Source organism: Gopherus evgoodei, unplaced genomic scaffold (genome assembly GCF_007399415.2).
Source record: "Gopherus evgoodei ecotype Sinaloan lineage unplaced genomic scaffold, rGopEvg1_v1.p scaffold_41_arrow_ctg1, whole genome shotgun sequence".
Lineage (NCBI taxonomy): Eukaryota > Metazoa > Chordata > Testudines > Testudinidae > Gopherus > Gopherus evgoodei.
The window spans coordinates 684,892-708,800 of NW_022060062.1; the positions used below are offsets into that span (position 1 = coordinate 684,892).

Below are 23,909 nucleotides of genomic sequence, written 5' to 3' on the forward strand. Positions count from 1 at the left end.
TTGAACTTACAGTTTAAATAGACAAGACAAACGCAGGGTACAAGGGGACAGTGGCAGAGTGAGGGGAAAGTGACTTACCCAAGGCCCCACAGCAGAACAGTGCTAGAACCGAGCTTTCATGGCTCCCAGGCCCGTGCCTCTCCATGCTGCCTCAGAGCTTCTCCGTCCTCTGCAAGGACCTGCGGACAGTACAGGAGGTTTGATATCACGTTTGATGTCGGCAGCCAGGCACAAGAAGATGCCCAAGAACTAAGGGCATGTCTACACTCGCCATTTAAAGTGGAAAAAGTCCTGTTTCTGTGCAAAAGCAGTGGGAGCATCTACACTTGCCAATGACTTTTTGCGGTGAAACTCCAGAAGTTTCACCGCAAAGCGAAAGCCACCTCGCTGAGGGACATCCAACTCTGACCGGTGATGCTTTTGTGGTGATGTGCACGTGAAGACACCTTCTTCCTGTTTACAGAGCTTTAGCTTCCAGAGGTGACCACTCTGCCCAGCAGCTCTGCTCCTCTGACATCAGGTAAACAGACACCTGCCCTTCCCTCTGTGAAGACCTGGGAACTTTGAAAGAACCCTGTATTCTTGGCAAGTGCTCACTTATCTGCAGCAAAGGAGCCCCTGCTTGGAGCAACGCTGAGCTACTGGAGCTAATGAGTGTTTGGGGAGAGGAGGCTGTGCAGGGACCTAGAATGTCCAGAGATCACCACTACCCCCTTCCCACAAGGCCCATGGTGAAAATGGAGAGAGTTGTACTGTGGGAGAGTTCCCCTCAGGGCCACGGAAGTGCTGCAAATGTAAACACTCTCTGTGGCCTGTGGAAGTGAGGACACAAACCAGTGCTTTTCTTTCATGGGTCACTCTCACTCATTGAAACTGAACTCTGCAAGAGCAGACATCGCTCAAGTGTCACCCTGAATTTCCTAGCTTTCATCTGTTTCAGTCAACCCCTTGAATGGGATGTTGGCTGAGTGAATTTACATTTAAATGCAAACTACCTTGGTCCCAGTGTGAATGCAAAATCAGCTTTTATAGTGACAGCTGTCAAGATTCCTTCCACACTCTGAACTCTAGGGTACAGCTGTGGGGATTGCATGAGAACCTCTAAGCTTAATTACCAGCTTAGATCTGGTTTTGCTGCCACCACTCAAATTATTTATGAGTCATTTGGAAACTCTGTCTACCTTCCCCCCAGACTATCTCCCTCCCAGTAGCCTTGAGAGACTTCTCCAAACAAGTTCCTGGTGAACACCGATCCAAACCCCTGGATCTTAAAACAAGGAGACATTAACCATTCCCCCTCCTTTTCCCCCACCAATTCCTGGTGAGTGCAGATCCAACCCCCTTGGATTTTAAAACAAGGAAAAATTAATTAGGTTTTTAAAAAATAAGGCTTTGAATTAAAGAAAGGTAAAAATCATCTCTGTAAAATCAGGATGGAAAATAACTTTACAGGGTAATCAGATTCATAGAGCCCAGAAGAACCCCCTCCAGCCTTAAGTTCAAAGTTACAGCAAACAGAGATAAATCTTCTTTGCAAAAGGCACATTTACAAGTTGAGGAAACAAAGATAAAACTAAGCCGCCTTGCCTGACTGTTACTTACAAGTTTGAAATATGAGAGACTGGTTCAGAAAGATTTGGAGAGCATGGATTGATGTCTGGTCCCTCTTAGCCCCAAGAGCGAACCACCCCAAAAACAAAGAGCACAAACAAAAGCCTTCCACCCCACCAAGATTTGAAAGTATCTTGTGCCCTTATTGGTCCATTGGGTCAGGTGTCAGCCAGGTTACCTGAACTTCTTAACCTTTTACAGATAAAAGGATTTTGGTGCCTCTGGCCAGGAGGGATTTTATAGTATTTTACACAGGAGGGCTGTTACCCTTCCCTTTATAGTTAAGCCAACACCACAAGAGCTTTAGCTCACAGTGGCACCTGGGACCTTGTGGGGGTCCACACACTGTGGGATTTGACAGCCTAAAGGAGAATGGAGGAATGTTTGGAGAGCTGCAGGGGGACATGAGTCAGCCCCCCCCAGGGGGCAGGGAGGGAATGCAATGTTGAAAAAAGTGGGGCCCACGATGATAGGAGGCATACCAGCATTGCTAGTGTTCCACTGAACTCAAAGCCATAAAAGGGGCTAATCCTGCAGGTGCTCAGTGCATCTCCCCTCCACTCCTTGCACTTAAACGGTGCCTAGCCATTGTATTAGCCCTCTGCAACAGGGGTGAATTTCCCTCTACAGCAGCTGCCAACGCGTGCCAGCATTAGCAGCATGACAGAGCAACACCTCGACCATGACCACAGGTTTCTCCGGCACATCACCTTGTCAGGTTGCAACAGAGTGGTAGCTGTGATGGTTTTTGACTCCCCTTTTCAATGGCTGGCCTTGAGCTGCAGCCCCCACTTTTTTTCGCAGTCAGACGTGACTCTCGGCCAACCAGTAAAACAGAGGTTTATTAGATGACAGGGACACAGTCTAAAATAGAGTTTGTGGGTACAGAGAACGGGACCCCACAGCCAGGCCCATTCTGGGGCCCAGCGAGCCAGATCCCCATGTCTGGTACCCTCACTTCCTGTCCCCAGCAAGCTCCAAACTGAAACCCCCTCCAGCCCCTCCTTTCTGGCCTTTGTCTCTGTCCTGGGCCAGGAGGTCATCTGATCTCTTTGCTCATCTTTAGCCATCTCCTTGCAAGGGGCGAAGGACCCGGACCATTTGTTGCTAGGAGACAGATTGTTGGCCATTTATGCACACTGGAGACTTAAGAAATGTATAGGGGAAACTGAGGCACCCACACAGTATTCAGAGGAAACATTAAGAACGGTCCCACTTCATCATAGACAGACCAGTGAATAAAGAACTCAGGTCTGGGATAACAGAAGCTGCAGGTTGGGGGTGTGGGGCACTGGCAGAGCAGTGAATGGGGAGCTCAGGGTTCAGATCACGGAGGCTGTGGGGTCAGGAGAGAGGGGCACCAGCAGAGCAGTGACTGGCTAACTCAGGGTTCGGGTCATGGGGGCTGTGGGCTGGGAGTGAGGGGTACTGGCAGAGTGGTGACTTGGGAGTTCAGAGTAGGGCAAACAGGGGCTGCAGGTTGGGAGTGAGGAGCACCAGCAGAGCAGTGGCTAGGAAGCTTGGGGCTGGGAAAACAGGGGCTGCTGGACAGGACAGCCAGTTTTTGTGCACAGTGTTCAGAGCTGCTCTGTATCTGCCCTTTCTCTGCACCATCCCTGCTCCTAGAGTGCACCTGGCCCTGGACTGAACTGTGGTGGGTTTTTTGGTATAAAAGCACACCTGTACCACAGAAGAACTCTGTGCAGCTCCAGTTTATCTTCTGTACATCCCTGTTCCCAGTCCAAACACTGTCCTTGGACATTCCCAACGTGGGCAGACAAGGGGGATGAGGGAATCTCTTTCATTGGACAAAGTTAAGTGGTGAGAGAGAGAAATTTTCAAGCCCCACAGAGACCTACAAGTAATTCAGTTCTGTGCAGCTCTAAAGCTTCTCTCCCACCTACTTTTTCTGTTTTTGAACCAGTCTGCTTTCCCCAGGAAGATTCACCACACCCAAAGATACTGCAATACCAGGATGATGCACAGAGTGGATAGAGAAAGCCCCTAATCCATCTCCCCACTCCACAGATCTATTTGATATAAGGCTTTCAATGGGAACATACCAGATATCAAACTAATACAAAAAGATTTAAAAGTTTATTAGAGAATATTTAAATAAAGATGATACAGAGAGTTTGAAGCGTCAGTTATTGGTCATCGGGGGTAACATACAGAGTATAGGGGGACGCTGGTATTTGGATATTGGTTAGCACATAATATATACAGTCTGCAATGTCCCCAGTGTGGGGTGTACGGTGGGTGGGATCAAGGTACAGTAAGGAAGCAGTGAGGGTACATCGCTCATACAGTGGGTTACATTCAGTCATGGGTATAAGTGGGCTGGGTAATGGGGACAGGATGACCCTCACAGGGTGGAATCCAGTACGGTGGGTTCAGGGCTCAGGGGATATAGTTCAATGGGGGGGGTTATAGGTCTCCTCCCCCCTGTGGGTGCACGAAGCCACGCCGGCTCACTCCTGGTAATGGTGGTCACCGGTGATGTGCTCCTTGTAAATGTCCCTAGACCATCGAATAGTGTCCGAGACCATCAAACATCTCATGAGCCGCGCATAGTGACAGCCCACCCCACAGGCCCTAAGTACACGTTCATTACAGGGGTCCCAGGCACCCAGCGCCCCGACGATCAAGGTGTTGGTGTAAACCTTGTAGCCCTTTGTCCACAGAGTGTCAGCCAAGGGGGTGTATTTTTCGAGTTTATGGGCTCGGGCTTCCCGGAAGGCCGGGGTCCTGTTCTTGAAAGGGATCGTCACGTCGACGAGGATGATCTTTTTCCGCTCCTCATCCGTGATGACGATGTCCAGGCGCAGCCAGCTGTTGGTATCGGGGATGGTGCGGTTGACTGCGATCTCACCCAGGTGTGGGGTGATGGCCTTCACCAGTCGGTCTTGGACGGCGTTGTGGCACAGCTGCCAGGCTCTGGCGTGGGGCTTGCAGCTGCACAGGATGTGGGGCAAGGTCTTCATGGCGTACCTGCACTTCCTGCAGTGCTTGTCACGGTTCCTGTGGTGGATGGCTCCATTGAGCGGGACGCTGTTCAGTTGGGCGCGGTGTATGAACCGCCAGTCAGCGAAACGGGTGAAGCTGCCCACGGGGAGAAAGTGGTTGCTGGAGTCCCACTTGCTGGTCACCTCGAAGGCCTTGCCCTGGTCGGGTTTTCTCCTCAGGGTGTCCATGTACAGCACGCGGACGGCGGCCTTCAGTGACCTCTCCAGGACGCCTCTGGCTCCAGGGCTGACAATGGTGTTGCCCTCCATCTCGATCCGGCACCAGGACTCCCAGCTCCTGTCGCTCCTCGCTCCATACCCAGAGACAGCCCAGTCGCTTTCCCAGCCACCGCATGGCATTGCAGGCGCGGGACCACAGCGAGGCAATGTTGCCCCCGTCCCAGGCGAATTCGCCATCCAGGGAGCCGCTCAGGAAAGTGGCTACATCTGCGCTGGAGGGAGGCCTGCCAATTCGCTTCTCGATGACAGTGCGTAGGGCGGCCGCTGCGACGTTCTTTACCATGGCATCCAGGCACGTCAGGAGGCAGAAGGCATGCATGACGACCGTGATGTTCCAGAGGTCACCCATGCGGGGGATGTTGGCACCACCGTGTCTGTGGGCAATGTATATGAGCTTGTTGCTGGCTCTCTGGGGCAGGGACAGCCACTTTTTGACCTGCTGCTGGATGGTGTTGTCTGCCTTGTTGAGGGGTACCTTTGCCATGGCGGAAACTCTCAAGATGAAGGCTATGCGGGGGATCAAGAAAGTGTTGAGGGCGTTAATCTTCTGCCAACGTGCTGAAGATGTGGTGGTGGGGGATGGACCTGGAAGCGTTGGACAGGTCAAGCCACGCTATCGCGGACTGCTTCCGCGCCCTCTTGGTCATCTGGAGGACGGTCTGGAGCAGGAAGTTGTGCTCGTAGAACCCCTCTGACGGCATGAAGCCCTTCTGGGCCGGGCTGATGGCTCCCCCAGCCTTTGCCCACTCCGTGATCCTGGCTGCCAGGCAGCTGGCGTACAGTTTGTACATCGTGGAACAGAGGGAGACGGGTCTCCAGTTGCTGGGGTTGTCTCGCTAGCTCTTTTTGTGGATCAGGACAGTCATGGCCTTCTTCCAGGAGGTGGGAGACCTGCCAAAGCGCCGGCATAAGTTACAGATGCCAGAGAGCACAAGGCAGCCAGGGTCTCGCTTTCTGAGCAGGCTGTAGGGGATGCCGTCCTTTCCGGGTGCAGTCTTCTTTGTTCTGGAAAGCCTGGCTATCACCTCTTTGGGCGTGAAGTCGGCCTCTAGGTCGCCTGTATTGGTGACATGGGGAAGGGGGCGGAGGCAGTCCGGGCGCTTCACGTCGTTCCTGGGCATGCTGCCAAACACTCGAAGAAAGTAGCTGTAGAGGCGCTAGGGTGGGATCATGCAGTAGGATGGGGGGCCATCGAGGACATCTCTTACAGCCTTGAGGCGGTTCGTTCTGTACAGCTTCTGGATCTTGGAGGCTGCTGCCGGGTTGTAGCGATGGTTGGTGTTCCTTCTTCCAGTTCCTCTGGAGGTGGTGGCATGATTCAGGACGGGCTGTCTGAAGGCAGGCCGGGTAGTCACTTGGTTTGATGCCCTCTTTGAAGCAGCCTCTGTAGATAGCTCGCGGGTGAGCCTGTTGATGAGCGAGTCAAAGTCCTCAAAGGAAGCTGCCGCTTGGAGCTCCTCAATCCAGGTGGCCTGCCAAGGTGTGGCTGGCCTATCCGGCTGCTGTTCCTCGGGTTCTTTGACCGGTGTGGGCAGTGGGTTTGCCGTGTGATCAACAGGTTGTCTCACTTGCGGCTCAGGGGACCTTTCGGCTGGTTCCTGAGGCAGAGTCACCGGTAGGGTAGCACCATTGTTGGTTGTTGGTGGGACTTGGTTTGGGTTGGTGGGTGTGGAGGTGACGCCTGGTCTTTCGTGCATGGTTGTCATCTGGTGGGTACCTGTAGGAGCACGTGACCTTCTGGTGGTGGGGATCAGCCTGGCGTCTTTTGGGGCTGTGTCGGTCCGTCCGATGATGGGGGACTGGTGGTGCGGTCTGGTCGTGGCGGTGGATCCTGAGACAGTAGCAGTGTGTGGAGTGGTCTAGGGAGTGGTTCCTGCTCCCCCAGCGGGTGTGGTTCGTAGTGCGGGTGGGGGAGTTGCGTTGGCTCCCCTTGTGGCTGGTGTTCGTGGGGTGGTCCGAGGGCCAGCGGCAAATTTTCGGGCAGCCATGTGTGGTGGAGCACTGACCCTTCTTGAGATGGGGTCATGCTGGTTGGGCCTTGAGGAAGCACTGAGACGCCTCAGCTCGGATAGCTTCCGAGCGACCTGCGAGGCTGTGACAGGACCCCTGCTGGAAGGGGATTGGCTGGCGTCTCCTTCTGCAGCAGGCTTCGTCCTGGCAGCGGGGCCCTGGTTCACTAGCTCAGGGACTGGGGTAGGTTTCTGGGCAGCGGCTGGTGGGGTCGTACTGTTCCCTTGCAGGGTAGGAGCAGCGGGCCAGGACATAGGATGGTGGAGGGTCGGAGCCGGAGCTGCTGTTGTGTGGACTTTCTTGCAGCTGGCCTGGTGCTCCTTGCAACTCTTCTGGGACTCGAAGGGCAGGCTGCAGAGGGCACAGCTGAAGGCGGTGGACTTGTTGTGGCACCTTCTCAGATGCGTGGTGACCCCTCCGAGGAGAGGGAAGTGTCGGGGCTGCCAACAGATGGGACAGATGAGTGCATCCACGGCAAGGGGGTACTTAAAGTAGACAGTGTCTGAGGCTGAGTAGTCATCTCGTGGGGTGTCCCGCTGGAGGTCAGCGGGGTTGCCCCTCGGTGGCGGGGGCTGTTGGAGTGCAGAAGGTGTGTCCGGTGACTGCAGGAGAACGGCAGAGCCATCTCGAATCAGCTGGAGCTGCTGGAGTGCTGCGAGCATGTCCGGTGACTGCGGAAGAACGGGAGAGCCATCTTATAGTGGCTGGAGCTGTGGGAGCACAGGGGGTGTGTCCGGTGACTACATGAGGACAGGAGAGCCATCTTGTAGTGGCTGGAGCTGTTGGAGCGCAGGGGGGGGGGGGTGTCCAGCGACCACAGGAGGACAAGAGAGACATCTCTTGGCAGCTGGAGCATCTGGTGATCGGCGGGCAGGTCTCCCGTGAACTGAAGCAGCTTGTCCACAGGGGGGCAGTCTCTCAGTGGCTGCAGTTGCTGGTGGGTGGTGGGGGACCCCCCTGTGGCTGAAGTGTAGGGGAGCTCGGTGCCTGGGGCAGCTCCTGTCTGGTGAGGCTGACTCTTGGCGGCTGCAGCCACTGGGGGGCGACGGGGGAGTCCCTCTGCAGCCGGGGTGTAGCAGGGGCATTTCTCTGCCTCTGGGATGGCTGGCACGTGGCGGGGCAGTCCCCCGGTGCTGGGTCTCGCCTCCTGAAGTGCATTAAGGAGCTCCCCAGGCTCCGCGAGCAGCGGCGGCTGGGGCATGGGGTTCGCGTCCCCCGGCGGCCCGAGCAGCCAGGGCACCCCTCGGAGCTCCCCCAGACGCTCCAACAGCGGCAGCGGAGGAGTCCCCCGGCAGCCCGAGCAGCGGCGGCGGAGACATGCTGCAGGGCCTCCCGGGCCCCTCGGGCAGCGGCACCCAGGGTGCGGGGTAAGGATCCCCCGGCAGCCCGAGCAGCGGCAGCTGGAGCATGCCACGGGGCTCGCCAGGCTGCCCGGGCAGCGGCAACCGGGGCGCAGGGCAGGGGTCTCCCGGCGACGCCGGCAGCAACTGCCAGAGCACATGGCGGGGCCCCCCAGGCCATGCGAACAGCTGGGCCGCGGGGCAGGGATCACCCAGCAGCTCAGACCACACCGGCCCGAGTGGATGGCGAGGCTCCCCAGGCCGAACAACCTGCCAGGGCGTGGAGCAGGGATCCCCGGGCGACTAGGGCAGCAGCGGCCGGAGCACGCGGCAGGGCTCGCCAGGGAGCACGCGGCAGCGGCATGGGACAGGGATCTCCCGCAGGTATGGGTGATAGTAGCAGGGCCGCGGGGGGGTCCCCCGTGGGAGCAGGTGTTGGGGCTCAGTGGGGCACTCATCCATCGCCAAGAGAAGCAGCTGGGCAGCGGGGCTTCTTTCAGGCAGCTGGGACGCTGAGGAACAAGTTTCAGGCTGCATCAGCGGCTGGGCAGCTGTAGGTCTCTCCGGCTGTAGGGCCGTGGGTGCGTCGTCGTTCTGTGGCTGCTGGTGGTCGGGAGGCGATTCCTCCCGCGGGAGGAGCGTGGTGGTGCAGGCTCGTTGTAACTGCTGGCCATCGGGGAGGTTCCTTCGGTGCCGGGAGCCCGGTGGAACAGACTCCCGGTGGCTGTAGCTGCGGGCGAGCAGCTTGGGGTTCCTCAGGGCTGGAGCACTGCAGGGCCGTCTTCCATTGGCTGGAGAGCGGGGCGCAAGCCCTTCTCCGTGGTAATGTTCTGGCAGGCTGGTCTCGTGGTGTGGGAGCCACGTGTAGCGGCATCTCGGGGGAGATCCTTCTTGGTCTTCTTCTGCCCCCTGGATTTACCAGCCTGCCGTATCCGTGGGACCACAAGGGCAGCACTTGGGAGCCTCTGGCGAGTAACCACCGGGATCCTGTGTCGGGCGGTACGGTGTACCGGGGAAGAGATCGGTGCCTTGGCCTGCGTTTTAGGAGCAACAGGGTGCAACCCTGACCACCATTACACTTTTTTACGAGTAGTAAGTACAGTGTATATAAGTGTAGCAAATAGGGTTAAATCGAGATTTAAAAGTTTATTAGAGAATATTTAAATAAAGATGATACAGAGAGTTTGAAGCGTCTGTTATTGGTCATCGGGGCTAACATACAGAGTATAGGGGGACGCTGGTATTTGGATATTGGTTAGCACATAATATATACAGTCTGTAATGTCCTCAATGCGGGATGTACGGTGAGTGGGATCAAGGTAAAGTAAGGTAAGGGGCCGGGTAATGGGGACAGAATGACCCTCACATGGTGGAATCCAATTCAGTGGGTTCAGGGCTCAGGGGTTATAGTTCGGTAGGGGGGGGTTATAGGTCTCCCCCCCATGGGTGAACAAAGCCACGCCGGCTCACTTCTGGGATTGGCGGTGGCTTTGTGGTACTCGTCCCTTTACAGTATGAGGGAGGCTGTCATACTGTAAAGGGAAGAGTAACACCCTCCTGTGTACAATACTATAAAATCCCTCCTGGCCAGAGACATCAAAAACCTTTTACCTGTAAAGGGTTAAGGAGCTCAGGTAAACTGGCTGACACCTGACCCAAAGGACCAATAAGGGGACAAGATACTTTCAAATCTTATGGGGGGGAGGCTTTTGTGTGTGTGTGGGGGGGGGGGTGTTCGCTCTTGGGACTAAAAGGGACCGGACATCAATGCATGCTCTCCAAATCTTTCTGAACCAGTCTCTCATATTTCATAGTATAATTCCCAAATCTGGACCTTAGCGTCCAAAATAGGGGTACTAGCATGAATTCTCCTAAGCTTAATTACCAGCTTAGATCTGATAGGCTGCCACCAATCAGGATTCTGAGTACCTGATAAACTCTGGTCTCCCCAAACCTTCCCTGGGGACCCCAAGACCCAAATTCCTTGAGTCTCACAACAAAGGTAAATAAACCATTCCCTCCCCACTCTTTACCTCCTCCCAGATCTTTCCCGCCCTGGGTACACTAGGAGATCACCGTGATTCAATTCCTTGAATCACCACACAGAGAGGAATGATACCTTACCCCAGAGGCAATCCAGATTCAAGCTCCGTGAATCTAAAACAAAGGGATTCCACCCTTCCCCCCCCTTCTCTTTCCCTGTTAAGTACAGACTCAATTCCCTAGAGCCTCAACAAGGGGGAAAAAATCAGGCAGGTCTTAAAAGCAAAACTTTTAATAAAAATAAAGGAAAAATAAATGGTCTATCTCTGCAATTTAGATGGTAAAAAGTACAGGGTTTTTCAGCTTATAGACAATAAAAAGAAAGCTTTCTCCAGCAGAAATACAATTTAAAATAGTTTCACCCAAATACACATTAAAACTCTACCAGCCAGATACACAGTTGCAAATACAGAAAAACAATGAAAAAGACTAAACTGTATTTCTACTTTTGTACTTACAAAATTGGAACAGGAGATTAGAGAGCCTGTAGGTACGTGTGGTCAATCTCAGAGCCTAGAGAGAACAAAGCAAAACCCAAAAACTACAAACAAAGGCTTCCCTCCACCTAGATTTGAAAGTATCTTGTTTCCTGATTGGTCCTCTGGTCAGGTGTTTGGGTCCCTGTTTGTTAACCCTTTACAGGTAAAAGAGACATTAACCTTAACTATCTGTTTATGACAGGGGGAGGCTTTTGTGTGTGTGGGGGGGGGTGGGGGTGTTCGCTCTTGGGACTAAAAGGGACAGGACATCAATCCATGCTCTCCAAATGTTTCTGAACCAGTCTCGCACATTTCAAACTTGTAAGTAACAGCCAGGCAAGGCATATTAGTTTATCTTTGTTTTCTCAACTTGTGAACATTCCTTTGCTAGAGGGAAGTTTATTTCTGTTTTGTTGTAACTTTGAACCTAAGGCTAGAGGGGGTTCCTCTGGACTCTTTGAATCGGATTACCCTGTAAAGTTATTTTCCATCCTGATTTCACAGAGATGATTTTTACATTTTCTTTCTTATAAAGTTCTTTTAAGAACCTGACTGATTTTTCCACTGTCCAAAGACTCAGAGGTTTGGGTCTTTGTTCATTTTTGTAACCAATTTGTGAGAATATTATTATCTAGCCTCCCCAGGAAAGGGGGTGTAAGGGTTTGGGGGGATATTTTGGGGGAAGAGGCACTCCAAGTGGTTCTTTCCATGTTTCTTGTTAAATCACTTGGTGGTTTTAGCATACCAGGTTTTGACCTAAGCTGGTAGAAATAGGCTTGGGGGCTTTCATGTGGGTCCCCACATCAGTACCCTCGAGTTCAGAGTGGGGAAGGAACCCTGACAGCGGATGAGACTCTCTGGGCGCAAGAAGTAGAGTTCCCAGCAAGATTTGAGACTTAATTCTATGGAGCCAAGTGCAGGACTTTGACAGGGAGGCTCAGGTATGGAGAACTGGGGGGCAGCAGATGGAGTGGCTGTCTAGGTGCAGAGATTTAGTGACCCTGAGGTGCAGGAGGGAGGAAGAGGACAAGGAATTGGCAGTGGCCGTGGAGAAGAAGAGGAGGGGTGGAGCCTCTCAGCAAGCCTGGCTAGCTCAGTCAGGAGAGCATCAGGCTCTTAATGGGAGGGGCCAGGGTTTGAGCTGCTGTCCAGGGACTCAGCTTTTCAGTTGCCTTGTGTGCCAGGAGCCAAATGACTCCTGGTGGTGCCTAGAGCCACTTGTGGGCCAGGGAGGCTGAGCCCTGTGGCACCTGCTTTGTGCAGGGCTTCTGGTTGCTCAGACACAGGGAAGGCTTCTGCACTGCGGCGCTGACTTTCCGAGTTCCCGGGGGTTGCTTGGCCCCTGCTCCACCTCAGGCCCTGCCCCCAAACCTCCACCCTGTCCAGTCTCTTCCCCACACCCTATTTCTTCATCTCCCCATGCCTTTCACACACCTGCTCACTGGCAGGCAGGAGGCGGTGCAGGGGAAGAGGAGGAGCTTGTCAGCCAAGCCTGCTAGCAGGTGGCAGGTGCAGGGGCAGAGCTGGCTGCCAGGCACCTGTTTTTTTTTTCCTGTTGGTTCTGCAGCCTCATAGCACCCATGGAGTCGCTGAGTCGGCTCCTTTAACACACTAGAGAGAGGAGCAGAACCAGGGCTATGGCTAATCTGTGGGGCGCTAGGTGAGCAGCAGAGGCTTCAGGGACTGAGAGTTTCCCTGACACTTCAGGGACACAGTGTGAGGTGGTGTCCCAGGCATCTCTAGGAAAGGAGCAGAGCAGGATTTGCTTGGGGTGGGGAGAGATTTGAGAGTGTCTCAGGGGGCTGTACAGAGGTATTGCCTGGGTGAGGGACTGGCTAAAACACAGACCTCGTTGTGAGCAGGATTTGAACCTGCAGAAAGGAACCTTATTGGATTTCAAGTCCAACACCTTAACCACTTGGTCATCACAGCTCTAAGCACAATAATGCTTCAGTACCACAGAAACTGGTAAAGAATCCAATGTCCAGGCGTGACGTCATCTGAAATCCAGATTTCCCACAGCAAACCTGGCTCCCAAAGCATCTGGGGGATTTGGGGTTTGTTCTCTTTGCCTAGCCATGTGCCATCGCACAGACAGCACTTTGAAAAGTCTCCCCTCCAACAGAGCGGGAATGGGAAATGATTCTGAACTGAAAGCTTGATGTGAATGAGGATGTTGGGACCACCGGGCCAGGGACTGGCCTTTGCTAGAGAAACCAGTGACACACAGAGCCAGGGTAAGGAAAACGTTTCCTGGAGTCAATAGGTGGAATAGCAGAAGTATTGTGCAGAGAAATGTCTCACGAGAGGAGTCAGCGCATTGGTGGTTTGGTAGCAGAATTCACAGATACAATGTGGAAAGTCTGTGGGTCGTGAATGAAGGGCACTGGCAGGAGGGTGACAGGGGAGCTCAGGGCTGGGATTTCAGGTGCTTCAGGTCAGGAATGAGGGGCCCTAGCAGAGCAGTGATGGGGGAGCTCAGGACTGGTTTAATAGAGGCTTCGGATTGGGAGTGAGGGGAACCAGCAGAGCGGTGAGTGAGGACCCTCCGGCTGGGATAACAGGGGCTGCGGGTCGGGAGTGAGGGGCACTGGCAGAGCGGTGAAGCAGGAACCCAGCACTGGGATAACAGGGGCTGTGGGTTGGGAGTGAGGGGCACCAGCCGAGCAGTGATTGGGAAGCTCAGGGGTGGGATAGTAGGGGCTGTGGGTCAGGAGTGAGGGGCACCGGCAGTGCAGTGAGTGGGGAGCTCATCAGGGAACCCAGGGGGCTGCGAGTCAGGAGTGAGGGGCACCAGCAGAGCAGTGAGTCTGGAGGTCAGGACTGGGATAGCAGGGGCTGCGGGTTGGGAGTGAGGGTCACCAGCAGAGAGGTGACTGGGAAGCCCAGGGATGGGATAGCAGGAGCTGTGGGGTGGGAGTGGGGGGCAGTGGCAGAGCAGTGAGTGGGGAGGTCAGCAAGGATCCCAGGAGGCTGTGGGTCAGGAGTGAGGGGCACCAGCAGACCTCAGAGTCTGGAGGTCAGGACTGGGATAGCAGGGGCTGTGGGTTGGGAGTGAGGGTCACCAGCAGAGAAGTGACTGGGAAGCCCAGGGGTGGGATAGCAGGGTCTGTGGGGTGGGAGTAAGGGGCAGTGGCAGAGCAGTGAGTGGGGAGCCCAAGGCTGGGAATCAGGGGTTGCGGGTCGGGAGTGAGGTGCACCGGCAGTGCAGTGACTGGGGAGCTCAGCAGGGAGCCCAGGGGGCAGCGGGTTGGGAGTGAGGGCACCACTAGAGCTGGGGGGGGACCCAGGAGGCAGCGGTTCGGGAGTGTTGGGCACCAGCACAGCTGTGAGTCTGGAGGTCATGACTGGGATAGCAGGGGCTGCGGGTCGGGAGTGAGGGGCACCGGAAGTGCAGTGACTGGGGAGCTCAGCAGGGAGCCCAAGAGGCTGTGGGTTGGGAGTGAGGGGCACCAGCAGAGCAGTGACTGGGAAGACGAGGTGTGGGACAGCAGGGGCTGTGGGGTGGGAGTAAGGGGTAGTGGCAGAGCAGTGAGTGGGGAGTCCAAGGCTGGGAATCAGGGGTTGCGGGTCGGGAGGGACACCTGCAGTGCAGTGACTGGGGAGCTCACGAGGAGCCCAGGGAGCAGTCGGTTGGGAGTGAGGGGCACCACTAGAGCTGAGGGGGACCCAGGGGGCTGCAGTTTGGGAGTGTGGGGCAGCAGCACAGCTGTGAGTCTGGAGGTCAAGACTGGGATAGCAGGGGCTGTGGGTCGGGAGTGATGGGCACCAGCGGAGCAGTGACTGGAAAGCCCAGGGCTAGGACAGCAGGGGCTGCGGGTCAGAAGTGAGTGGCACCAGCAGAGAGGTGACTGGGAAGCCCAGGGGTGGGATAGAAGGGGCTGAGGTGTGGGAGTGAGGGGCAGTGGCAGAGCAGTAGGTGGGGAGCCCAAGGCTGGGAATCAGGGGTTGCGGGTTGGGAGTGAGGGGCACCTGCAGTGCAGTGAGTGGGGAGCTCAGCGGGGAGCCCAGGGGGCAGTGGGTTGGGAGTGAGGGGCACCACTAGACCTGTGAGGGACCCAGGGAGCTGCGGTTCCGGAGTGTGGGGCACCAGCACAGCTGTGAGTCTGGAGGTCAGGACTGGGATAGCAGGGGCTGTGGGTCAGGAGTGAGGGGCAGCAGCAGAGCAGGGACTGGGAAGCCCAGGGGTGGGATAGCAGGGGCTGTGGGGCGGGAGTAAGGGGCAGTGGCGGAGCAGTGAGTGGGGAGCCCAAGGCTGGGAATCAGGGGTTGTGGGTCGGGAGGGGCACCTGCAGTGCAGTGACTGGAGAGCTCAGCGGGGAGCCCAGGGGGCAGCGGGTTGGGAATGTGGGGCACCAGCAGAGCTGTATGTCTGGAGGTCAGGACTGGGATAGCAGGGGCTGCGGGTCGGGAGTGAGGGGCACCAGCAGAGCAGTGACTGGGAAGCCCAGGGGTGGGATAGCAGAGGCTGTGGGGTGGGTGTGAGAGGCAGTGGCAGAGCAGTGAGTGGGGAGCCTAGGACTGGGAATCAGGAGTTGTGGGTCAGGAGTGAGGGGCACCAGCAGAGCAGTGACTGGAAAGCTCAGGGGTGGGATAGCAAGAGCTGTGGGTCAGGAGTGAGGGGCACCAGCAGAGCAGTGACTGGGTAGCCCAGGAGTGGGATAGCAGGGGCTGTTGGGCGGGAGTAAGGGGGCAGTGTCAGAGCAGTGAGTGGGGAGCCCAAGGCTGGGAATCAGGAGTTGCGGGTCGGGAGGGGCACCGGCAGTGCAGTGACTGGGGAGCTCAGCGGGGAACCCAGGGGGCAGTGGGTTGGAAGTGAGGGGCACCACTAGAGCTGGGGGGGACCCAAGGGGCTGCAGTTCGGGAGTGAAGGGCACCAGCACAGCAGTGACTGGGAAGCCTAGGGGTGGGATAGCAGGGGCTGTGGGGTGGGAGTGAGGGGCAGTGGCACAGCAGTGAGTGGGGAGCTCAGTGGGGAGCCCAGGGGGCTGCGGGTCGGGAGTGAGGGGCACAAGCAGAGCTGTGAGTCTGGAGGTCAGAACTGGGATAGCAGGGGCTGCGCGTCGGGAGTGAGGGGCACCAGCAGAACTGTGAGTCTGGAAATCAGGACTGGGATAGCAGGGGCTGCGGGTAGGGAGTGAGGGACACCAGCAGAGCTGTGAGTCTGGAGATCAGGACTGGGATAGCAGGGGCTGCGGGTCGGGAGTGAGGGGCACCGGCAGTGCAGTGAGTGGGGTGCCCAGGACTGGGAATCAGGAGTTGTGGGTCAGGAGTGAGAGGCACCAGCAGAGTGGTGACTGGGGAGTCCAAGAATGGGATAGAAAGGGCTGCAGGTCAGGAGTGAGGGGCACTGGCAGAGCTGCAACTAGGTACCTCAGGGCAGGGACAGCAGGGGCTGCGGGTCGGGAGTGAGGGGCACTGGCAGATCAATGACTGGGGAGCTGTGAGGAAGTGGGAATGTTGCTGTATTATGGTAATTCTGAGTGAGGAATACTGACCTGGGAAGGTGGCAGGGGAGTTTCGCTGGGACTGGCTGTACTGGGGAAGGGAGGGCATCTGAGCATGTAACCTGAGACCCCAGGCAGGGGGTTGGAGGGGATTTTGGGGGGCCTGCCCTGGGGAAGGGAGGACATCTGAGACCCTAGGCGGAGGGTTGGAGGGGATTTTGGGGGGGCCTGAACTGGGGAAGGGAGGACATCTGAGCATGTAACCTGAGACCCCAGGCGGAGGGTTGGAGGGGAGTTTGGGGGGCCTGTCCTGGGGAAGGGAGGACACCTGAGCATGTAACCTGAGACCCCAGGTGGAGGGTTGGAGGGGAGTTTGGGGGGCCTGCCCTGGGGAAGGGAGTACACCTGAGCATGTAATCTGAGACCCCAGGCGGAGGGTTGGAGGGGAGTTTGGAGTGCCTGCACTGGGGAAGGGAGGACATCTGAGCATGTAACCTGAGACTCCAGGCTGGGGGTTGGAGGGGAGTTTGAGTGGCCTGCATTTGGGAAGGGAGGACACCTGAGCATGTAACCTGAGACCCCAGGCGGGGGGTTGGAGGGGAATTTGGGGTGTGTGTCATAAACAGATAGTTAAGGGTTAATAGAACAGGAGTACTTCATGTCTGTTTTGCCTGTAAAGGGTTAACAAGTTCAGTAAGCCTGGCTGTCACCTGACCAGAGGACCAATCAGGGGGCAGGATACTTTCAAATCTTGATGGAGGGAAGTTTTTGTGTGTGCTGTTAGTGTTTGATGGTTGTTTACTCTAGGGGCTCAGAGGGACCAGATGTGCAACCGGGTTTCTCTCCAATCTCTCCAATACAGGCTCTTATATGTTCAGAATAGTGAGTTCTAGGTAGATAAGGCGGATTAGGCCTATGTTTGTTTCCTTTATTGCAACTGTGTATTTTGCTGGAAGGATTGTATCTGTTTGCTGCAACTTGTATTTGTGCTGGGGGGAGGATTCTCTCTGGTATCTATAAGCTGAAAGTCCCTGTAACATTTTCCATCTTGATTTTACAGAGATAATTTTTACTTTTTTTTCTTTCTTGAATTGAAAGCTTTTCCTTTTTAAGAACCTGAATGTTTTTTTTATTCTTGTGTGAGACCCAGGGGACAGGGTCTGGACTCATCAGGGAATTGGTGGGAGGAAGGAGAGAAGGGGGGAGGAAAAGCCCAATTTCTCTCTGTGTTAAAATCACTGTCTCTCTCTCAGGGAGAGTCTGGGAGAGGGAGAGAAGGTGGGGGAAGATGAATTTCCTCTCTGTTTTAAGATTCAAGGAGTTTGAATCACAGTGATCTCCCAGTGTAACCCAGGGAGGGGAAAATGGGAGTAAGAAAGGGGGGGGGATGGTTTATTTCCCTTTGTTGTGAGACCCAAGGGGTTTTGGGTCTTGGGGGCCCCAGGGAAGGGCTTCGGGGCCAGAAAGTGTCCCAAAACACTATATTTTTGGGTGATGGCAGCTCTACCATTTCTAAGCTAGTAATTAAGCTTAGAGGGGTTCATGCAGGAAGCCCATCTTTTGGACGCTAAGGTTCAGAGTGGGGAATCATACCTTGACAGGCATGCATTGGGGAAGGGAGGACACCAGGAGGGGGTTTGGAGGCCAGGTAACACCTCTGCCCGGGACACTTGACAAAGGACACAAAGGTTGGGGGAGGAGCCAGGGGGAGGCTGGAGGAGAAGCTGGAGGGAGTTTCTGTTTGGAGCTGACTGGGAAATGGAGAGCGGCCCCGACGGGGCCTGGGCTCCCCAATGGGGCTGTGACCTCCCTGCGTCCCCAGATGGACTGAACTAAAGGGGGTCCTGTTATCTGTACCGGCAAGACCTGTTTTGGACTGTGTTCCTGTCATCTAAATAAACCTTCTGTGTCACTGGCTGGCTGAGAGTCCCGATGAATCGCAGGAAGCCGGGGGTGCTGGACCCTGACTCCCCTACACTCCGTGACAAGCCGTGTCCTTACAAACCCGGATGTGCTGTTCCTTTGGGAGAGTGCTGAGCGGCACAGGCTGGGCAGTGCACTGGGCGTGGGGACCTTGCGCTTGTAACTAGAGGCTGGGGGCATCAGAGAGCGGCTCCATAGCCAGATTCCCTCATGCTAAGAGCAGTGAGGTGCCCCTAGGACCCCACAGAGAGGGGGAGGAGGAAAAGAGAGAGAGATGGGATTGCAGAGTGTGTGTGTGTGAGAGAAAGAGCGAGAGAAAGAGATGGGCTTACAGAGTGTGTGTGTGTGTGAGAGAGAGAGAGAGAGAGAGCGACAGAGAGAGATGGGGTTACAGTGTGTGTGTGTGTGAGAGAGAGAGAGAGAGAGAGAGAGAGAGAGAGAGAGAGAGATGGGGTTATAGTGTGTTTGTGTGTGTGTGTGTGAGAGAGAGAGAGATGGGGTTATAGTGTGTGTGTGTGCATGAGGGAGGGAGATGGGGTTACAGTGTGTGTGCGTGTGTGTGTGTGTGTGAGAGAGAGAGAGAGATGGGGTTATAGTGTGTTTGTGTGTGTGTGTGAGAGAGAGAGAGATGGGGTTATAGTGTGTTTGTGTGTGTGTGTGAGAGAGAGAGAGAGAGAGAGAGAGAGGGAGGGAGATGGGGTTACAGTGTGTGTGTGTGTACGTGCGCGCGTGCAGGTACTAGTCCCTGGTGGAACTCAATGACCCTGCTCTCGATGGGTAGCACAACACTCTCCCATTTGTCTCCAGTGAGTGTGGGCTGTGTACACATGCAGCGGCGTGGGTGGGGGGTGGTAATCAGTGTGAGTGGCTCAGTTATTGCTGTGCCCCAGCTGCTGGCGTGTGCCTATTTCTCAGCTTTTTGGTGGGTTTTGGTTTTGGCTCTGGGTCTGTGCAGGGCTTGGCCCAGCTCGGTGACCAGGTGCCTCAAGCGATAACAGCCATTACGGGAGCCTGGCCTGTGCGGTCTCAGGGGTGGGGGAAAGCAGCAGCCTCACCGGGAACCGAGGTGCTGGCACAGGGAAGCAGCGAGCAGGGGCGAGGAACAAGCCGGCTGCTCCCCGTCGTGCAGGGAGCACGTGGGGAAAGTGAGTTGGCCTGGTGGTGGTGGTGCAGACAGGCCCCCAGCAAGGGCAGACCGGCTAAACAGGGCCCATGAAGCCGGGCCCCGGGTCCCCTTCCAGACCGCCAGGCCCTGGTAATTTGTACGTGATCCCACCTCCCTCATCGGCCCCGGGTGCAGACACACTGTGCACGGGAATAAAGCAGCGTCTCTGTCGGGGAGCCAGGCCCCGCCCCTGCCTCCTGGACCAGTCCATGTCCCGCACCACCCGGCGGTCTGCACAGCGCGGCATTTGGGACCAGCGTTCCCATTGGCTGGGGCCACGACAGTGGGAGGATACAGCAGGAAGCAGCTCACGTGCAGCGGCTGCTCCAGCATCCAGAGTACAGAAGAGGCCAGAGAGACGAGTGGCTGCCGGGCCCCCAGGAGCACCTGGCCCGCTCCCTACTCAGGCTCGGTGCTACAGGCCCCCCGGCATTCGGCAAGGTCAACGGGCAGGACGAGGGAGGGCCTACAACTTCCCTGCTTTGGGGGGGTGCATCTCTGGCCTAGATTAGGCCGAGCAGGAACGCTGTGGCATAGGCTGGCTTTCTGCTGGCCGCACACAGGGGGGGCAAGGATTGAAAAAGCTGGAGTCCGGCGGGGCTGGAGTGCAGCCGCGTCACCCTTGGATTAGTTACAGTCGCACAGAAACAGACCCAGACGGAGGTATCTAACTCGGGGGTCTCAGACTGGGGGTTGGGACCCCCCCCGTTATTACATGGGGATGGGGGGATGTACTGTTAATTTAGAAGGGGCGATGGGTGGGATGGGCTCATACTCAGAGGCTTGCTAAGTGACAGGGCTCACCTGTACTAAAGGGCCTCCCACAGTGCTGTCTGGTATGTCCCTTGATCTCGTGCCATGCACCCGCTTCATCGCGGAGACCTGGCTGGGCTGGAACACTGGCCTGTTACCACTAACTAGACAGTAGTTGTTTAATGTTGGGCTTTTCCTTCTCCACTAATTAACACTTCTGCCTGCTCTGAATTATTAGTGATAATTCTCCCACTACCCTTTTCAAAAACTCCTTCTCCGTGTTGACCTTTACTCTGCTGGCAGATTTCTCCTTGTCTCTCTTTACTTCCCTTATCAACTTTCTTCCATTTTTTTCATAGCTGCTTACACCAATCCACCCTTCTTCCTCGATTGTGGTTTGTTTGCATTTTTTATAGCAACATGTATCTATCTCACGGGTCTGGATGTTAGTCTATAGTCTATCTCCACATTACAGTTCCTCTTTAAAATGTATTTTAGTACTGGCCTCCCTGAATAGCTTTTAACCATTGATTTCTCCTTGGTTAATTTTCCTGACCCATTGAAATTATGCCAGAGCTTTTCATTTCCTCCTTGGTGAGAGCTATAGTTGTGGGGGAAGGGATAGCTCAGTGGTTTGAGCACTGGCCTGCTAAACCCAAGGTTGTGAGCTCAGTTCTTGAGGGGGCCATTCAGGTAATAGGGGTAAAAATCTGTCTGGGGATTGGTCCTTCTTTGAGCAGGGGGTTGTACTGGATGATCTCCTGCGGTCCCTTCCAACCATGATATTCTATGATTAACAGCAAGTCTATCAGATCCCAAACCCATGGTTTTTGGGGCTCCATACTGGGAGAAGGGGAGCAGAGAGCCTTGTCCTTACAGTTTCTTCCTAAGAGTCTCAGAAGCTTCCAATAGGGTTTATCTGCACTGGAGAGGGGATGGCCCAAGATGCCCATCTCATTCTGAGCCTCATGTCTTGGTAGTGTCAGGGTCAGCTGGCTGTGCACAATGAACCATGGCTTACCTTGTGCTATGGAGGCAGCAGTTCTGACAGTCAGAAAACGGGGGAGGGGCGGTGCAGTGGACAGGCTGCCTGCCAATGCTGAAGTCCAGTCTAGCCCGTTAACACTTCTGCAAACTTATTGTGTATATGGCACAAATTATGATGCATGGGACTGTGAGGTCAATTACTGATGTCCTGAACTTACAATACAGTCCATGCAGTCCAAGTGATTTTCCCACAACCCCGATAAAGTTTTTTAATTTGACAGGTTCCATAAGGCACATTCGTCTCTGAAAAGTCTTTACATTGGCAACTTTCCTTCAGAAGAAACTGTTTTGTTTATGCTAGAGAAGGGACAACACTTGAGCTTCTCCATGAAGTCTTTTCGTTCGTAAGCTGCTGACTTCCACTGGCGCAGGATGAAGCCCTCTGCTAAAACTGAAAGTGACATTGCAGTAGTTTGAAGAAGGCCCTGGACCATTTTGCGTGTGGTTTGAGGGCAAAATTTGGCCCAGCATCTCCTCGTATTCTTCTTTCCCATCCTCCCACATAGCACTGTCACTGTTACTTGTCAATCTGCGCATTTTCATAAATATTGTATTTCATTTAGTGCTTTATCATCCACAATATTTTCCTCTTAATTCACATATGAGAGTTATTCTAACTCCCAACTGAATATATCTATGTCTATAACATATAAACCTGAACATCTTAACATAACAAATATTATGACTTGCCAACCGGCATCTTAGAATCCCTTCCTTTCAGGAACAAAAAAATTAAAATCCTTGGGAACTCATTGGGACAATCAGCGAATGGCTGGCGCGAGGCCTCTCTCCCTTGCTACATACTGAGAGCATCTGGTTCAGGGCGCTTGGAGGAGTCTATCTGAAAGCTGATGCACAGCGAGGTTGCACTGTGCCTGCCAATCACCAGAACAATGGCAGCTGAGCAGCTCTAAGATAAGTCTGGAAAAAATAAATAAAAAAAAATGGAATATTTTAACATAAATGAGATGCACATTTCCTTCCATTGGGGAAAAATGGACAAGAAAAACCACCTGGGATACCATCTGCAGGAGAACTAGCAAGGTCTGGGCCTCACAGTTTGGAGTGGGTCATTGCAGGGTCGTTGTTAGGGAGAACCCTCCCTGCAGCACGTTCATCTCTATACTGCTGGGGATTACTGCTGGAGACTCACACAGCTATGACTGGTGGAACTTGTGAAGATTACCTCTAGCACCTTCGCTGTCCTCAAAATGGAGATTAACATATTTCCCCTCTTTGGGCATTTCTTATTCATGACCTAATTCTGCTGTCTGTTACTGCAGCAAAAGCTGATTTAACTCCACTGCATTCATCAGAGTTACTGAGGAATTAGAGAAGTGGCAGAGACCAGGATCTGTCCCTCGGTTATTATTCAACCTGACAAATTTCTCTCTATTCATCTGAGCGAGGACCTCAGGATTAAAATAATTTGCAGAGGCACAGTATATGAGGAATTGTTCAATCGCTGGTTCATTTCCTTTCCCATTTCCGTCTACTGTCGTTAATTACTTTGGGGTTTTGCATTTTTAACCACTATTATCTAATCACCAATGATGACGCCACAAAAGGGGTAATTTATAGTACAGTTGTCTAGACTCAGTGCACACAGGAGAAGAAAGAGAAAGGGTTTGTGCGATTCTTTCCACTTTAGAAAACAAACATTTCAGTAACGAAAAGCACAGAACCCCACTGCATTAGAAGGCCAGATCCTGCTCTCAGATAACCATATGCATCATCCACTGAAGCTCATGGAAACTTACCTTAGAAAATGCTTAACCAATACTGAAACTCTTTTGTTCAAACGTCTTGAACTTTGCACATTTTTATCAGCTTTAAAATATGAAGTCATAATTTTTCAACCTATAAATAACTGAGGCAAGTGATGAAGCTGAACTCAAATGACGTTTACCTGGGTGATACAACTAAATCAGTTTTGTCCAAAAAGGGAAACACAATTCCTTTCCTTATGAAAGCACTATGACTTACAAGTCCTCAGGTGGAAGACTCCATGACTGAGCAATGCCACCCAGAGATCCAGAGGTTAGTGCAAAGGCTGTTTAAAGTAACAAGAATGCTAAAGTTTCACACCAAGATTTAAAAAAACCCATGAGCCTAACATTAGGCTCTAAATCCATAGTTAGGTGTTCAAAATCAGTGGCCTGTTCCAAAAGGGCTGAGTGCTCTTGGAAATCGGGCCTCTTGTTCCTGCATCTAAACGCAGATTTAGAGAATGAACTTTGGTCTCAGATTTTTGAAAGCGTTCAGCTCAAATTTTTGTTAATTTTCTCCCAAATACCTTCTATTAAACATAACTGGAGAAGAAAAACATATTGTGGGAAATGTTTTCCTAAAGTTAGAAATGTCACACCTTGTATGCATTTCAGAAAAAGAATTCTCTATGCATTTCTAGGTTTTAAAAAAAAAGTGATAGGACCTGATAATGGTCAGAATAAAGAAATAATTCAAACAGTGTTTCAAAAGGGACTCTGAGAACTAATGTTTCTTTGTGCAGTAACCATGGAATTTTTCTTCATAAACAGTAACACTTCATAATGGACGAAAGCTTGGACCAGATTGCCCACCCCTCACCTCTTCCACTGACTGCAGCGGGAGGTTTAGGTTGAAAGAGAAACGCAGCACTGGGTCCAATTCTGCCTAAATAAATCCAAACCGCATGATCAACTAACTGTCAGCAGTTCCCTCCTTTCAGTCCTTATCAACAGGAAGTTAAGAAGTCTCACTACATTTAAAAAAGTAACAACAAATAATCCCCCAGAATAAACGGGATATTTTTTTTCCTAAAAGCGTTAATGCTTCTTTCACATGCTGAAGGGGAACTCTCACTC

At 53.7% G+C, this 23,909-nt stretch overlaps 2 non-coding genes across 2 annotated transcripts; both read right to left on the bottom strand.

The window, feature by feature from the left end:
• Positions 1 to 3,548: 3,548 nt before the first annotated feature.
• Positions 3,549 to 3,736, bottom strand: LOC115642567. Its single transcript, XR_003998208.1, has one exon. It is a non-coding gene; the product is annotated as a U2 spliceosomal RNA (small nuclear RNA).
• An 8,842-nt stretch (positions 3,737 to 12,578) lies between these two features.
• Positions 12,579 to 12,660, bottom strand: TRNAS-UGA. Its single transcript has one exon. It is a non-coding gene; the product is annotated as a tRNA-Ser (tRNA).
• Positions 12,661 to 23,909: the final 11,249 nt, after the last annotated feature.